We start from the raw sequence: 16962 nt of genomic DNA on the forward strand, positions 1-16962 counted from the left end.
CTTGAATCATATTGTATCATACAGCACTAGATATTGCAAAGGTAACTCGTAGAGAACATGTGCATCCGCTTGAAAAGTATCACGTCGTATACATTAATTGTCTTGAACAAACGTTGAAAATGTCCTGTTTGGTTGACGTTGAAAACGTCCTGTTTTGTTGACGTTGAAAATGTCCTGTTTTGTTGACGTTGCTATGTCTTGTTTTGTTAAACAAAAGTTGATATGTCCTGTTCTTTGGCTGGTTGATAGATCCTCTCCTAACCAGATGCTACATCAGCCCTCGGAAAGTCTCGTCACTGTACATCGTCTACCAGCAAGTAATGAGATGTCAAGGGAATGTCCGACTCAGAAATTATGAGTTGAAATGACAGCAATACGAAGCGGGCAGGGACGAACGATTTCCCCCCCCCCCCCAAAAAAAAACAACAAAAAACACACACACCAACTGTCCTCAAATATAACGTTTGACAGAAATTTGTGGAAATATCATCATGGGATTAAAAAGGAAGTGACGTAGATCGAGGCCGACGCTTTTTTTTTAAATGAATGTTAGGCAGACACTTTGAGAGATTTGGGGAAAAAATTAGAAAGGGGGGGGGGAGAGGAAGCTATGTTGTATTAAAATATAGACAATCTCGTCATGTTAATAATATTCTATATCTGAGAGTTTATTTATGCAAAGTCAAGACTCTTCTAACAAATTTACCCTACCACAAACATTTCCTACTACAAACATTTCCTACTCCAATCATTTCCTACTAAAACATTTCCTACTCCAATCATTTCCTACCACAAACATTTCCTACTCCAATCGTTTCCTACTACAAACATTTCCTACTACAAACATTTCCTACCACAAACATTTCCTACCACAAACATTTCCTACTCCAATCATTTCCTACTACAAACTTTTCCTACCACAAACATTTCCTACTCCAATCATTTCCTACTACAAACATTTCCTACTCCAATCATTTCCTACCACAAACATTTCCTACTCCAATCATTTCCTACTACAAACATTTCCTACCACAAACATTTCCTACTACAAACATTTCCTACCACAAACATTTCCTACCACAAACATTTCCTACTACAAACATTTCCTACCACAAACATTTCCTACCACAAACATTTCCTACTCCAATCATTTCCTACTACAAACTTTTCCTACCACAAACATTTCCTACTCCAATCATTTCCTACCACAAACATTTCCTACTCCAATCATTTCCTACTCCAAACATTTCCTACCACAAACAATTCCTACCACAAACATTTCCTACTACAAACATTTCCTCCTCCAATACTTCTGGAGTACTAGAGTACAAACTATGCCCTTCACCGATCAGCTTCCTTCCGGCTATGTTAGCAGTTCATCTGTCAGATATCGACACTCGTCAATCCTCGCAAGTGCAGACCAGATATTGGGGAAGGCAGGCTTTGTAGGAATTCTTCTAGACATTTCTCTTTGTTGTCACCCTCTCGTGTCTCGCCCAGTAGGATCATCCAGGCAGTTGTCTTACAGACATAATAGACTGAGACAGTTACTTTTTCATATATTTCATGTCTGATTTGTTTTCTCTGAATTATGCTGTTTGTATTCGCCTTAATCTAAACAATCAATATTGAGTCTATCTTTTTTTTTTTTGGTATACTAATTAGATCCAGATCTAGTTTTTAACTTTATTGACTACTAACATCCCTGAAAGAGTAACCAGCTCCAGCTAACTACTCGACTAGTCCTCGTTTAAATCACGTCACGCCTAGCTCTCGAATGGTAGCGTTCGGTCATACTTCATAGTTAAATTCCCATACGGCGATCATCTTTCTCGAGGCCAGGCCGACGATTAGCGAAATGAGACTAACGCTAGAATAGTTCTCCCCCCGCGAGTGTTTCCCCAATCTAGGTAGCCGCGGGAGTTGCAATATTGTGTCTCGTCAGTTCTCTACTTCACGTCATCGTGCTGCTTCGTCTGGGAATCTGAGGCCAGGGAAAAAAACGACCGCGGAAAAAATGAAGCCAATAAAGAGGCGACATAAAGATCCCAGAGTATAGATGTGAATGTAGGTCTCAAATAGCTCCAGACTTTACTTTGGTGCGTTTTGTTTTTTTAATTGACCAGTCAGACAAGACGTGTGTGTGTGTGTGTGCGTGTGTGTTGGTAAGTTGAGTGTGTGCACTGCATTGTGCTATTTATTTGTTCTACGGATCTGTCTTCTATTCAAAGAAAAGCTCAGTGTTCCTACACAAAATGTATACTGCATTCTCTTGAAGTGTCCATTTTGTGATCAGGGTAGTGTAGAACCAGCACATGAATGAAACTTCCCTATACGAACATGTATCAACTGTTAGAGTGAGTATGGTAATGAAAGGAAGGGGAACATTGTTGAGAATGTGGTCTCTGGTCGAATGTTTGTTGAGAAGGTGGTCGAATGTTTGTTGAGAAGGTGGTCTCTGGTCGAATGTTTGTTGAGTAGGTGGTCTCTGGTCGAATGTTTCTTGAGAAGGTGGTTTGGTCGAATGTTTGTTGAGAAGGTGGTCTGGTCGAATGTTAAGTTGGATATTCAGATCAAAATGCATTCGCCACTTTTTCTGTTGCCATCCTTGGATCATACATTCCAGTAGCTAACAGCTATGGAGGACCCCGACCTGTTTTAGCACTTCTCTCCATTCTGATCTATCCTGTGCTTTACGACTCCATACCCGGAGCTGTTGCAATCTACGTCATCAAGCCACCCTACTCGTGGTCTGCCTTTGGGACGCCTGCCTTTTGTTTTTTACCAGTGAACAATCTTTGCTCCTCTGTTCTCTGGCATTCTTTCGACCTGCCCCCAACGTAATTTGTTTCTTTTTATTTCCTTCACTATGGAGAGGTCTTCAAATAGCTGGTATATTTCTTGGTTGGTACGCATCCTCCATCATTAGATAACCTAGTGTTATTTTGTTCATTGATTCTACGCTAAATTGGGCAGAGAAAACAACAACTCCACAGAATGTTCACTTCCTTATTTCTTGTCTCTACACCCTCTTGTTGTGCTCAGTGGCGGCCCTCGCGGTCCATAGATTTGTAAGTGTATCACAACTTGACGCAGTGCTGCCTCGTGGTTAGAATTCCATCAATGTTAATGGTGATGAAAAAGTAATGAGCCCTTGACGAGGGCAACATTAGTAAGGGTGGCTAACGTTTAGTTAATCTCCATTTTATGGGCCGTTAGTTTCTACAGCAGTAGGCAGCAACTGACTTGGACAAACATTGCCCAGACTAATGGGGAGAACGTAGATAGCAAGTGGCCCAGGGGAACGCTCGACTTAAGTTATCGTCTGCCTGGGCTTTAAACAAACCAACTGGGACCTTGTTACATAAGTTGGCTTCAGTACCAACTTTTATTTATGGAACCCATTGAAACTGATGTATAATTAAACAGAGACAGTGTTACTTTGTGGGGCTACTTTCATTGTGAAACATATCACACTTCGCCTTTCTGAAACTTTGATGTCGAAGAAAAAAACAACAATTTCAGTGCAAAGTTTTGGCAAACAGACAAAATGCTTTAGCAATTATGGACATTATGGCCATGAAGAATTAAGAAGCATCCATTAGCTCTATGGTTAGTATTTAGATACCGCATAGCCGTGACTAAGTTATTGTGAACACCAAACAACATGAAAAACATAAAAAAAAACACTTTTTAAAAAACAAAGTTACAAAGAGAGTTGGTGTGAAACACAAACTGAAAATCGTCCCCCGAAGCTTGGACCAGTCATAATTACATTGGTAATAGATCGAGACCAACAGCAAATTAATAATACTTTTACCAAATTGTTTTTGTTTAGCGCTACTTCATGCTTTTAGCTTTCTCAATACGCTGTGATCCAATCACGTGTCTGGACCAGTTGGTTTTTAAAAGCATTTACACACAGAAAAAAGGTAGTGAACGAACTGAATTCGAACCCTTGGCCTCCTCGAGCCAACGTGCTAACCACTCTGCTAGAGAGGTACTTATGAAGAGATAAGATTGTATACTTAGTGTTTGTGACATATAAAGGGGATTGATTCAGCTTATACCACCACTTCAGTCAAGTACAATTTCTTGCCTCTGTTCGAGATATCAAACAAATAATTTATTACCTAATTAATTTAATTAATTAACTAATTGGTTAATTTTTAATTGATTCTTGTGTTATCAGGTAAACGAATTATTTGTGCAAAATTTCAGCTTGATCCGAGATATAGTGTGGGAGAATTAACATGTACAAACTTTTTACCAGACAGAGTGAGTATAAGTTTTGTACAAATTGACTTTAGCTGGCTATGACGCTTATATGGTCATCTGTCCGACTGAACATGTATTGATCTGAACAAGTATTACACAAAGGCATATATATTTCTTGCTCTTGTAAAGCATCGAGGCACTAATACACAAACTAGCCAGAAGGTGAGTCTGATCGACCGCTTCACTTCACCGGTGTCCTCATCGATGACTTCGATCACGCAAAACGTGAAACGACCTCCACCTCTCCCATCGAACTTCCTCTCGCCCTCGCCTTCGTAGCAGGAAGTAATACATCACTGTACGCTGACCAGGTCGACACCACGTGAGTAGCGCGGATATGGACTTAAGCAATTAGTCTAATTACAGGTCACCCTAAGGCTACATCCAGGAAGGGGGGGGGATAGAGAGAAAGAGTTACGATAACTGTCTAGAATGATTTGCGTGCATAATGGCTGGTAATGAATGTAGCCTTCACTTGACACAATCAGTTGCGTCCTCCTTTAATGAGCCGTTCAAGGAAGTTTATCACTTAAAACTAAAACAGCCGCCTCGCTCTTTGTTTAAACATCATTTCTTTATTGCTTAGCACCACTAGTCCAACTCATGCAGTGTAGCATTTGTAATTTGGATTTTATATATAATTTGTATTGTTTTGAGATAGTTCCACATTGACCAATAGGTTATATCGGAGGTGTTGGGGGGGGGGGGAGATTCAATTCTCTCTCTCCCCGATGTCTGGTTCTTTTTAGTCTAATGTAGAGGATCACTTTAAAGACTTAGCCAGTCCTTTGTCAGCGTAGTGTGTGACACGTGACCATCGTCCAGAACTCGGACCACCTACGACGAGAGTTCATACACACACACACGCTTGGTGTCGTCTGCTCATTAAAGCCGAATGAAGTTATTTCGAAGCAATGTTCAGAGATGTCCAGTATATTTACCTCGTGAATGACTCGATCGGTCAGCCAGTTTTCAGCAATGTTCAGAGATGTCCAATATATCTACCTCGTGAATGACTCGATCGGTCAGCCAGTTTTCAGCAATGTTCAGAGATGTCCAGTATATGTACCTCGTGAATGACTCGATCGGTCAGCCAGTTTTCAGCAATGTTCAGAGATGTCCAGTATATCTACCTCGTGAATGACTCGTTTGGTCAGCCAGTTTTCAGCAATGTTCAGAGATGTCCAGTATATTTACCTCGTGAATGACTCGATCGGTCAGCCAGTTTTCAGCAATGTTCAGAGATGTCCAGTATATCTACCTCGTGAATGACTCGTTTGGTCAGCCAGTTTTCAGCAATGTTCAGAGATGTCCAGTATATCTACCTCGTGAATGACTCGTTTGGTCAGCCAGTTTTCAGCAATGTTCAGAGATGTCCAGTATATCTACCTCGTGAATGACTCGTTTGGTCAGCCAGTTTTCAGCAATGTTCAGAGATGTCCAGTATATCTACCTCGTGAATGACTCGTTTGGTCAGCCAGTTTTCAGCAATGTTCAGAGATGTCCAGTATATCTACCTCGTGAATGACTCGTTTGGTCAGCCAGTTTTCAGCAATGTTCAGAGATGTCCAGTATATCTACCTGGTGAGTGACCAGTTTTCAGTACGTTCACCACTGAATATACTCTGTCTTACTTAGTATTAGAAATATCGTGACTCCAGTAGATGCACCTGTTATTTTGGACATAAGTGTATTTATAGGTACTTATTTAGATCTACTTGTCATTAGAGCTACATATATTTGAGATGATCACGGGCTCACCCTGTATACATCCTTGACCTTGTGCTGCTTGGAGCCAGCAGACTGTCCATGTTTCTACATGACTGACTTCCACTCGTTAACATGACAACTGGCGAGGCGGGAACGTATGTGCGTGAGGGCTGTAGTCAGCTGGTTAACACCATAGCGTGGGGTCCTGGTGCTGGATGGGCCGCTAATGGATCACGTGACTAGGACTAATTGGAGAGACAAAAGTTTGAATACATGTACGAGATAATGAAATTATTTTATTTTTAAACTGATAGTATGAACACGTGACTGTCAACTAGAAACATTCACGCCTAAAGTTTATTGCTTACTAACTTTAAGTCAACCAAATACAGGAGTGTTGCTTTGTTCTTCAATAATTGTCAAAGTTGTGGTTCTTGATTTAAAAAAAAAAAATAAAAGAGAATGTATGATAAAAACAAAGGAACGGATTGTTTCTCGATAAAATAATGAATTGACTTCATCGCGGAGTTAAAAATAACTTTTAACATTTATAATTCTATATTCACTTCAGGACAACACCGAATGGAATTTATTGATATTCTGGGTGGTCGAGTAAGATGATAACTTTGACCTTGCTTGTCATTGACTTACGGCACTTATAACTTATCTGATTATAACTTTTATATAGAGAAATTCAACTTGAGATGAAATTAACTTATATATGTATATATATATATATATATATATATATATATATATATATATAAACAAATCTATTTTTTCAATCAAAACACATCTTTGTAATCCTGTTAAACTGTTTAGTGAGTTCGCGGTTTCTTTTGGTAAACAACTAGATCTACATTTTGTTTGAATGAAAGAGCACAGTTTGAGCAACACTTCATTCTTGCCCAGTTGTTGTTACCTCTCTTGTTAGTTCTTCTCTTTGGGTGAACGTCACGGATAGTATCACACACACACACACATTCTTAATGGCATCATTATTTTGACACTAGCTTGACCGTCGTTCACGACAATGGTCGTCCATGACAACTGTCCAGTTAAGACACCCACGTAACTTAGAGATGGAGCTGAGATAGAAAATGGACACTGATTACTCTTGCGGACAGCGGATGTAGAAGGGGAAGTTACTGTTGATGTAACTGCTGGAGACTATCGTCAGTTCGATGTTTGGCGCGAGTTATCTTCCCTTGCTAGTGTTACGTTACTCTTCTGATATCCTACAAGTTGCCTACGAGTAATGTTTGTTGACATAAGTTCTGGACGTCATTCTGACTTTTCAAGTTGTATAGCCTAGATACATAGTGGGCAATATAAAGTTGTAGTGCCTAGATACATAGTGGGCAATATAAAGTTGTAGTGCCTAGATACATAGTGGGCAATATAAAGTTGTAGTGCCTAGATACATAGTGGGCAATATAAAGTTGTAGTGCCTAGATACATAGTGGGCAATATAAAGTTGTATAGCCTAGATACATAGTGGGCAATATAAAGTTGTAGTGCCTAGATACATAGTGGGCAATATAAAGTTGTAGTGCCTAGATACATAGTGGGCAATATAAAGTTGTATAGCCTAGATACATAGTGGGCAATATAAAGTTGTATAGCCTAGATACATAGTGGGCAATATAAAGTTGTAGTGCCTAGATACATAGTGGGCAATATAAAGTTGTAGTGCCTAGATACATAGTGGGCAATATAAAGTTGTAGTGCCTTGATAAATAGTGTGCACTAGTCCACTATTTCAATATTATTCTGCTATTCAAAGTCTTTCTCCTTCTCTTGTTCTTGTTATCTTTTATTCCCAAGCTTATATCAAGGAATTGTGTCTGTCTGTCTGTCTGCTCGAATGTGTGAACACGTTATTTCTCTCACACCAACTCTTGGATCAAGTTGAAACTTTGCAGAATTTATTTATTGGCGTAGGTAGACAGTACAATAAAAAATAAGTTAATCAGTTAGTCAATTAATTACTGGTTATTTATTATTTTGTTTGATACCGACAAGGGAAGTTAATCCTTTAGTATTCACAAATTGGGTTAAATGTCGGGTTTTGTCCCCTTAAATAATTGTATACGTTATTTCTTGGATCAAGTAGAAACTTTATTGTAACTAACAAAACATGAATCAATAAAAAAAAATTAACCAATTAGTCCCTTAGTTATTGGTTATTAACTATTTTGTTTGAAATCGAAAAATGGAAATAACTTCTACATTCCTGAGTGATATAGTTGTAAGTGCGGAGTTCTTCCCCTTAGATAAGCCATTTTTAAATTTCTATTTTTTTATTTTGCTTGTTTCAATATGTAGCTTTTTTCAAACTTCAAAAGGAACAAATGGTTGAAACAATCACCTATCGGCTAATTGAAACATGTGTCGCCTGCTTTCTTCTCGTCTAAACTGGTCACGTCAGTTGTTTTACCAAATGTCAAGCAATACACCTGAAACCTGGACATCAGAGAATTCACCATACGTCATCAGCGTAACAGTTGACAGGTGCCTGCAGTTTCTTAGATACACCGGCACCTCCTGCATTGGCTCTAGTCTACAGGTAAACAGGAACTTACTCTGTGATGCAAGGGGTGATAAATACTAGAGATGAAATTGGAGCGCCACAAGAACTCTTCACCGCCTGGAGATGTCAGCACGTTACCCAGCAGACAATAAAAGAGAGTGCCGGAAGTTATGTTAGTTTCGAACTGTGCCGCCATTAGCTTGTGGTTTTTATGCTCTAGGTCAAGTGATCTTTTATTGGAAATGTCAGGTCACGTTGACATTGTTGTCTGGAGTTTTCCTAACACGACGTAACAGTTTCCTCCCAATCCAAACTCGCGCGCGTGAACACACAAACATACTCACAGAGTTGCATTTCCTCATTCCCACACACAGGGCTTCTTTTTTTCCTAAACTCAAATAACAAGAACTCATCTTTTGTTCCAAACATCCATGTATTTACTGATGTAATACAATCTCAGACATATCAAACAAGTCATAGGAGATTGGTTTGTTGGATACTGACCACAATAGCTGGTCATGGCTAACGTGATTAAAAGTATATATTCATGAAAATGTGTTCAATAGTTGTTTTTAAATACTACTTTTGAAAATGGATTGAAACCAACACTCGTAGACAAGACTTATGGACCACATGTATCTCATCAACATGTTAAAAAAGGAAAAAAAAACACCTCAATAGCAACCTTTTTTGGCGTATCCGGTGTGTAGAATACGGAAGTATTGATAAGCACTGTGTACAATGTCTCAGCTGTTTTGTAGAGTATGGTGTCCTTGACATTGTTTATTGTATCTTTTATTTCATGCCTTCCAATCTTTCTCCTATCTTCTTATCCTCACCACATTTCTACATATTGTTTTCTCTTCTTTTTCTGTCTTACTGAATTAATGGCCTATGGGTCTTTAAATCAAAGTACAACCAAATATATTTGTAGCTTTGAGTGTGAAACTCCACAATAAAAAGACTGCTATTCAATAAACATGACGTTGTAATCTTATTAGATTGTAATTAAAATTTCTTCGTTGCGATTGATACAAGAATCAGGTGTAACTAGTGTAGCAAGCAAGATTTGGCAGATTGTTGAAATAAAATTCAAAGATCTACGATCCCAGCAGTCAGATATTAATCTGAACAAATAAAATTCAAAGATCTACGATCCCAGCAGTCAGATATTAATCTGAACAAAAAAATGACGATACAAAACGTAAGCGTCAAACAACAACAAGGTTACAAAGACAGTTTGTGGGGAAACACAAACTCAAAATCGGCCCCCGAAGTGGTCCACCCAGGCAGGTAAAAAGGCAGGTTTCAATATTTTCAGAAAGAACACCAGAATGAAATTCTATTAGAGACAAATGACAGAGAAGAATGGAGAAAGAAGGTTGTCAGATCTTGTGCGGTGCCCCAGCGGTCCAGCAGACCAAAGGATAGGTGAAAGTGAATGTGAAGTTCGATGTGAACCTGGCCTACCTGATGTCTTATAACAGTGATGCCCAAACTACGGCCCGCGGGCCAGATCCGGCCCGCGACGTGCTTCTATCCGGCACGCCAAAGCATTGGAACAAAATGTTAAAAACAAAGGTAAAAAATTATAATGTTGAAAAAAATATTCTCACTAAGTTATGATTCTCCCTCATTCTTTGATGAATTCCATCTTTTTGTTTGGTATTTTAATATTCATAGTAAATATTTTTTTATTGTAAGAACACAAGTGTTTTGTTTTTTTTTCAATGACGATAAAACTTGACAGCTATTTTTAATTCTTGGAAAATTCCGCTACTGTCTTGAGTTAGCCGTGTCCTTGACACCTTGTGTGTGCAACACAGAACATCATCGATGCATAGTTTTGGGTCGTGTTCTTTTCATATCAAAGCGATAGGTACCGTCAGTGTTTCACGTTTATGATTGAATGAAATGGGAGAGAAACGAAATGTGGACTCTGAATGTAGAAGCTTTCAGGAAAAGTGGACAGATCTTTACTTTTGTTGTGGAATATGATAGTAAGCCAACATGTTTGATTTGTAAAGAAAGTGTGTCTGTTTTTAAAGAACATAAAAGGCATTATGAAGCCAAACATATAAACACATATGGTGGCATTCTTGGTTTGAGCCCCGAAGACAAGATTGCCAAGTTACGACTAGAGATTGGGGAATTGACAAGAATATTTAACAAAAAGAGACAAGACAATGAGTCTGCGATAAGGGCCAGAGTTGCTAACATCTTAAGTAGAGCAATGAAGACTTTTTTTCCGATGGCGAATATGTAAAAAAAAAGTGCTTGCTAGCATTGATGGAAGAAATGTGTCATGAAAAAAAGAATGCAGTAGAAGCTGTCAGCCTTTCTCGCATGACAATTACAAAGCGAGTGGAAGATATGGGAGTAAATCTTCATTTACAATTAAAAGACAGAGCAGCAGAATACGAAATGTTTTCTATTGCAGCTGACGAGTTCACTGACATAACTGATACTGCTCAAATCTTGGTATTTTTTTTTGCGTAAGAAATAGCAATTTTGATATATCAGAAGAGCTAGCAGCTATGAGGAGCATGCATGGGACTACAGCTGGAGAAGATCTGTTCAAAGAAGTGTCAGCCATCATAGAGAACCTTGCTCTTCCTTGGAATAATTATTTGGAGTGACTACTAATGGCGCTAGAAATATGGTTGGATGTCACAGCGGACTGACAGCAAGAGTTATTTAAAAAGTTGTTGAATCAAATGGAACTGAACCCCTGCGGCTTCACTTTATCATTCACCAACAAAATCTCCGTGGAAAGGTTTTGAATTTGGACCATGAGATCATGATTGTGCTCAAATATTTATGACCGATAAATCAAAACAAGTGCCACAAATAAACGACTCCTCATGGCTGTGGGATTTGGCTATTTTATGCGAGATCACATCACATCTAAATGAACTGAACACCAAACTACATGGGAAAGACTAATTGATTTCGCATGTGTATGCAGACATATGTGCTTTCCAAACAAAATTGGAACTCTTCATTTAACAGGCGGAAAAGGTGCATCTTGTCCACTTTCAGACCTGTACCACTCTACAAAATGATAAGCAGCTAAATATGTCTTTCCCTAAAGAAAGAATGATCAAACTTCTGAGGCTCTTGATGGATAATTTCAGTGAAAAATTAGTGGATTTTCAGAATTTAAAAAATGAGATCCGTCTTTTTGAAAATCCGTTTGCTGCCGATGTGTCAAGTGCCCCGACAGATCTGCAACTGGAACATTGACTTACAAAGCCAGACATCCCTGCTTGTGTCAAGTGCTCCGACAGATCTACAACTGGAACTGATTGACTTACAAAGCCAGACATCCCTGCTTGTGTCAAGTGCTCCGACAGATCTACAACTGGAACTGATTGACTTACAAAGCCAGACATCCCTGCTTGACAAATTTCAAGTGATGCAGACCATTGACTTAATTCTGCTCCATCATACCTGAGGAAGCGTTTCCAAATCTTCGAAAACAAGCGTTAATTATGATCACAATGTTTTCAAGCACTTATTTGTGTGAACAAACTTTTTCAAAGATGAAACGGGTGAAAACCATGTGACGTAATCGACTCACGGGTGAACATCTAGATTCCGTGCTCCGACTTGGTGTTTCATCTATGCAGCCAGATATTCAGAAGATGGTTTTGGATAAACTTCATGCATCACATTAATTTATGTAAACTATTAAAAATAGTTTATTTTATATATTTTTTTTCTTATTGGTGATATGGCCCGCGACACGAATGCCGAAAATTAAAGTGGCCCGCAGACCAAATAAGGTTGGGCATCACTGTCTTATAATGAATATCTAATTGATCTAATTGTTTTGTAAACAGTCAATCTCTTATTCAAATCCTAAAGAGAAACAAGAACAATGCCGTACACTTATATAAACAGAATCTAAATGTATTTCCTTACGTACTGTAGTATTACGCTACAACGATGCAGTTCACGTGTTAATTTGAAAAACTGCTTGTTATTTGGTTTAAATTATGTCCAATTATAAGCATACTAAATAGATTTTTTTCTCTTAAAAAAAAGGTAAACATTTTTTTGTGTAAATGTAGTAGTTAGTAGAACAGAACTTACTAAACGTAGAAATGTACAAATGTAAAAAAAAAAAATATTTTTTTTGAAAAAAAAAATGTAAAACGGTTTGCATAAATGCGTTACAAAATATGGTAAATGGTTATCTCCCCTACTTAAGAGCCTCCAGTGTAACTATTAAACTATTGTAAAAAGTGTGTATATTTATGAAATATCTGCTTGCACAAGTGATTTAAAAAATGAGATTTTTCGCTTTCAGAGAAGAAAAAAGTAGACGTTGCATTAGAACTTTGAATCGTCATAAAATATTATGATGTCGGATTTTCTAGTTTACGAGATCTAAACGGGACGGACGGACGCACGGACACACACAACTAATTGCGTCTTTTGCCATTTCGGGGGCCGCTAAATATAGCTGTGCATTGTGTGACCAGTGTTAGGCAGTAGATCTAGTCCAAAACTAAACAGTAAAATATCTCGTTATGTAGTATTATGACTTAATATTGGACTCAACTTAATGTGCCTGAGTAACGACGTCGTAACCCATGACCCCCCTTACTTCTATCATCGTCCCACCACCCTTGTAGGTGAGAGGGGCGGGGGTAGTTTGGTAGGGGAAGACTCAACAGTGAGTGAGTACTGGCTAAGGACGTATTGATTTTGTGTTGAGTAGCATTGTCTGTTGGACTGTCCTGATTACTGCCTCGTTATATATGATCGTCATACGACATGGCAGGGAACAAAATGAAGCCATTTTTTTTTTAACTCAAGAAACGTAGAGGAATAGTCGTATGCAGACGAATTGAAAAAAAATACATTTGAATGATTTATTTGCATGTTATCTAATAGGGTTAATATTTCTCCTTCTCAATTCTCTCTCTCTTTCTCCGGCACTCTCCCACCCTTTCTCCCCCTCTCCACTTCCTCTCATTAACTCCCCCCTCTCTCTCTGTATCTCTCTCTCTCACTCTTCATTTTCTCTCTTTCTCCCTCCCTCTTTCCCTTTCTCATTTACTCCTTCATTTCCTTTTCCCCTCTCTCGCTCCCTCTGTCATTATATACATCTGTGTATATATAACCCTAGACCTGTCGTTTAACTAATTAAAAATTAATAGCAATCTCTGCATTGACAAATGCGTTACGTGGTTTATTAAAGAAAATTTCTTTTGACGAAGTCATACGTCAGTTATAGAATACCCTAATCCCCCTAATAGACAAAAGTTTGTTATGGCTGTCACGTGTCAGGCTTCTATTTAGATGTACATCTAGTCTAGTTCAGTAGCACCAAGTTGACTTGGAAATAGTAAGTCGAGGGTCCCAATTAAAGCTCGTCCTTACGAAATTCAAAATGTCCGGCACCCATGATGTAACCTGCGACCTTACACACCATCTCACGTAGTCTCAGCGAAGTATACCATGCCCTCGTCAGTGCTCCAGTCCTTCTTCCATTGTAGTCGCAGCAAGCAAACAAAGTTTCCCAACGGTGACGGTCACTAGCAGAGTGGTCAGAGAAAAGATCTTGACCCCACTTTCGTGTTTCGTTGCCGGACCAGTCCCAATCTTCTCTAAAGATAAGTGATTCTGTCATTGTCCAGTCCTTGGGACTCGTCATGTCTAACCTTATTACTGACCAGAGAACAGCCACAGGATTTTGTAGTTCGACTTTAGAAGTAAACATGAAAAGCTGGTGTTCAAAAGTTTATTTTGACTCTTTACCACACATTTACACATTGACGTTATGCTAATTAATAGTACAATACCAATAGCTAGACCAGAAGAGCCTACTTTACATTGGACAACTTGATCAGATTGTAAACTTAGTAGTTACGGTTAGCTCTCTGTTTGAAATTCACTTTGCTTCATTCTTGAGCATATGGACATGAATTGACAAACCTTGTTACTTGACCTTTGAAGTAGCATATGATTTTGTATTGTGTACTATATTATTATTAGACCCTACTATTGTATTTACCTACAGTGTTAAGTAATTCATTGTTAATTCAGCTGAATTCATGAAGTGAACATTGCGAAGGAGCTTGAGATGAAGTATTAGATTTCATGTAGTACTCAAAAGTTACAGGCATTTTTTTTTCTCAAGTAACACAATACTCATCTATTTATCTATCCAGTTATCTCACTGATCTATATATGTATACACTCATCTCATAGATCTATATATCTGTCACATCATCTCATAGATCTATTTATCTGTCCAATCATCTCATAGATCTATTTATCTATCCAATCATCTCACTGATCTATGCTTTATATGTATACAATCATCTCACAGATCTATATATATGTATACAATCATCTCACAGATCTATATATCTATCCAATCATCTCACAGATCTATATATCTATCCAATCATCTCACTGATCTATGCTTTATATGTATACAATCATCTCACAGATCTATATATATGTATACAATCATCTCACAGATCTATATATCTATCCAATCATCTCACAGATCTATATATCTATCCAATCATCTCACTGATCTATGCTATATATGTATACAATCATCTCACAGATCTATATATATGTATACAATCATCTCACAGATCCATATATATGTATACAATCATCTCACAGATCTATATATATGTATACAATCATCTCACAGATCTATATATATATGTATACAATCATCTCACAGATCTATATATGTATACAATCATTTATCCAATCCTCCTCCTTAAAGTTCACCAAGTCTATCAACATTGCAACGTCCATGGTAATATAACCAATTTGACGTCATCCTAAAGTAGACATCTGATTCGACAATTCCATCTCAAGGGAAATCACCCTCTAGACTTCAACTGTAGATTCTCTCCCATAGAAGTCGCCACACAAACGTCCGGGACGTTGCAAGATTGAACAAAAAAAAATTCGATATTTGCGTGTGAAATTTGTCTCGTCCCAGATTGAAGAAAGATCTTTCTCGCTACAGCTTTTTGTAGAGACCCACGCCATCCGTAGACTTTATAAGTGTGGGTTGTTGGTCTTGTTAGCGTGTGTCTGAGAGAGAGAGAGAGAGAGAAATAGTAACTCTTTGATGGACAATAAGTCTGTTTTTAAACACACATTTTATTTCAGTGTATAGATCCGTGTCTTGTTGTCTGTGTACCTAGTTCAAACAAAAAAAAAAAAAATCCTATTAGGTGAATTTAATACACACACGATCAAAAGTACATGTCCGGTGGTGAGGTATGGACTAATCGATACAAGATTCACGGAGTGGTCAGAATTGTCCCGAAGGCCTACATTATTGAGGTCACTCCATAATTCAATATGTTAACTTTGTCTAACCCCATTTGGATTTCCGAAGTTTATCGAGGGCTCCTAGTTGACTCGTGGTCTCATCATGTTAATGTGACTGTTGGGTCTAAGTGATAACTAATGTATTGCGACACTATTGTCAAAGACAATCTATCAACCTCCACCAGGCCAACACACTCTCTTTAGACGGCAGCCTACACACACACACACTGCTGGCTGCTCACTTGACACACACCTCGTGGCCACGTTGTCTCTCTTAGCGTATCGATGCCGGCCTGTTTGTGTTGTCTCCCTGCTAATGGCCAGTGTTTATCAATATCAAAGCAACAATTTACTGTTGTCACGGGAAACACATTAAGTCGGTTGTTCTTTTGTTGTTTGTTTGAAGTTGCATGTTATAGCATCACGCTCAACTTTCTTTCTTTTTTTTTAACCAAGGCAAGTGTTAAAACTCCAAATAGGGGGAGAGAGAGAGAAACAAAGAGAGGGCAGAGATCAGAAAGAGAGAGACAAAGAGATGATAGATAGATACCATAGAGAATGAGAAAATTAAAATAAGAGAGATAGATAGATAGAAACAGAGAGAAAGAGAAAAAGGGAAAATATAGGAGAGACAGAAAAAAAAAGAGCTCGGTAAAGAATCAAAGAGAGAGAGAGAGATGGAAGGAGAAATAGAAAGGAAATAGAGAAAGATTAAGAGATACTTTTTTTGCTTGTTTTCTTCTAAGAACTAGACTAGGGGTTAGAACTGACGTAATCCAAGCAAGCGTCTCTCGCATTGTCCTGTTGTCCGTACATGCCAAGAACACAATATGGCCATATTCCGTAATGCTATGTACAACAGCCGATAAGGTCAGCACTCTCCGCCAAGACGAAATACATCACAATCAAGAGATAACACGCTTTTTAATCCTTGACTTAGCATTCCCTCTCGGGGACAGGCCACAAACTTTCTCTCTCACACTCTTCTCTGGTGTTCTAATTTCAGCCCTCCATTATCCCTCGTTAAAGGGATTAAATCAAAAGGATTCGGTCACAGACAAAAAGAGAGAGAGAGAGAGAGAGACGGAGAAGAAATAGCTGAGCATAATATCCGCTGT

General features: G+C 38.4%; 1 protein-coding gene across 4 annotated transcripts in view; it reads left to right on the forward strand.

The window, feature by feature from the left end:
- LOC106057916 (protocadherin alpha-1-like) overlaps positions 1–16962 on the forward strand; it is a 164539-nt gene that overhangs the window by 77911 nt on the left and 69666 nt on the right. The gene's annotated exons all lie outside the window — the stretch shown is intronic.

This window comes from Biomphalaria glabrata, chromosome 8 (genome assembly GCF_947242115.1).
Source record: "Biomphalaria glabrata chromosome 8, xgBioGlab47.1, whole genome shotgun sequence".
NCBI lineage: Eukaryota > Metazoa > Mollusca > Gastropoda > Planorbidae > Biomphalaria > Biomphalaria glabrata.